Raw genomic sequence first — 2,228 nt, forward strand, 5'->3', positions numbered from 1 at the left:
TGCGCTGAGACTGCGACATCTCCGGCTCTACGTAGACGACGGTGAGCAGGTGTGGTCGCCGTTTGTGCGACGCGCTTTCCCGCAGCTCGTCTCCATGACCGAGCTGCAGTCGTGGATCAAAAAGAGGCCGAGGAATGGCGAATGGCACCGTGAGTGTCGCGTTGCTCTGCAACAACTTTGCCGTCCCGGGTCGACCTTGAGCGGCTGCATCACAACGAAGTCATTCTATAGGGGATTAGTGGAGGGCAGGTACGACGACGATCTCGGGGCGAACCTGGGCGTCGACGAGGAATACCTGACCCGCCTGTTCAGGACGACTTTCGGGCCGGGACCTATGGACAACTTCCAGAGATCCCTGGCCTGGCAGTGTTACCGAGAGGCGCTACCCGTTCGGGATAAGCTCTATAGACACGGCTCGCGAAATGCGGGGCCGACCTGCCCGAGATGCGGTCAGAGCGATGAAACCGTTCTGCACGCACTCGTGCAGTGTCCAACCATTTCGGAGCTGTGGGCTTATGTCGAACGACTGCTGTCGCGTGTGGGACGAGTCGGTTTATCAACCGAGTCTATCGTCAATATCGTCACGCCTCCTTCCTTTAAACGGGAAGGAAGAGCTGTATTTATCGTACTTGTGGCTATGGCCAAAGAATGCATCTGGTGGACGCGTCTGAAAGGATTAGAGACAAATACTTTCCTCTCTGGTCAATCTCTCATCAACTTTTTCAAGTATCACTTGAAAAGGAAGGTGAGAGTAGAGAGGCAAGTGTTGTCTAGCAAATGTTTCGAAAAAAGATGGATACATGTAGCAAGAATGGCACGTATAAATGACGAAGCCACCTTGACCATGATTCTATAAAACGTTTTAAAATTTTGTAAACAGAGAGTTACTCACGTTTCTTGCTTAAATAAAAGAAATTTTATTTAACAAACTGTAACGCTAAAGACCGAGGTTACCGTGGTCTTTTCGTAGGTTTTTCTTTCCACGGATAACCTCCCCATTTATTGGGAATTTTTTGTATTATTTCGTATTTTTTGTAAATACCCCAAACGTTTTGCGATGTTTTTTTTCATCGTTGTCCCCACTTTTGCTTTTTTTTCTGCTTTGTTTTCGACCCCCTCGAAAAGAAAAACTCTACAGTTGTATTTTGTCCCCTCTGTGTTGAGCCCTGTGTGGCTAATAAAGAAACCTATCTATCTATCTATCTGTCTGTCTGTCTGTCTGTCTGTCTGTCTGTCTGTCTGTCTGTCTGTCTATCTATCTATCTATCTATCTATCTATCTATCTATCTATCTATCTATCTATCTATCTATCTATCCTTTTCGTTACATTTCCCTCTTCCCCATTGTGTTTCCACGTTTTACTCCAGAATATAGCTTTTTTTTTCTTCCTGCTTACTATTCTAAGCGTTGTTCTCGATCAAACGAAGACACACACTCACAAACAATCATACCCCAACAAACAAACACACACAGACACATACACACACACACGCACAGACACAGAGACACACTCACACACACACACACTCACACACACACACACACACACACACACACATACATATTTCTGTGTTTCCGTCCTTATCTAATTATATAATATAATTATTAGGCGAAATAAGGCAAAATTGCCGGAAGAAGGAACGTCTATGAAAAAGAATATCCAATAATCTTGAAACAAGCGGAAATATTTAAGGAAATTGATTATCAAACAAAGCATCATCATCGCTGTCGTCGTCGTCGTCGTCGTCGTCATCATCATCAACAACTATGCATACACACACACACACACACACACACACACATATATACATATATATACACACATATACATACATACACATACGCATGCACACAGACACACTGACACACAGAGAGACAGACAGACAGACACACACACACACACACACACACACACACACACACACACACACACGCGTAGTGTTTTTGTCAGTGTTGTCTTCATACTAAACAAAGCGGTCGTTGTTGATTCGCAAGTTTGGTAGAATGCAGTATTTGTTTCCCTTCTTTAAGTCTAATATTAAAATCCCACTGAAGTTAATTTTGCTTCCATTCTTCCGGACTCGCTAAAACGTGTATCTGCTAAAGTATTGGGAGTCGATGTGATCGCCTAACCACTCTCCAAATTGTTTTGTTCCTAATTTAGAAATCATGATTATAGGTGATGACTTGACATGATCGTCAGTGGGCATTTATTCTGATTCTTTACG

The sequence above is a fragment of the Octopus bimaculoides genome, chromosome 2 (assembly GCF_046866305.1).
Source record: "Octopus bimaculoides isolate indiv1 chromosome 2, ASM4686630v1, whole genome shotgun sequence".
NCBI classification, from domain to species: domain Eukaryota; kingdom Metazoa; phylum Mollusca; class Cephalopoda; order Octopoda; family Octopodidae; genus Octopus; species Octopus bimaculoides.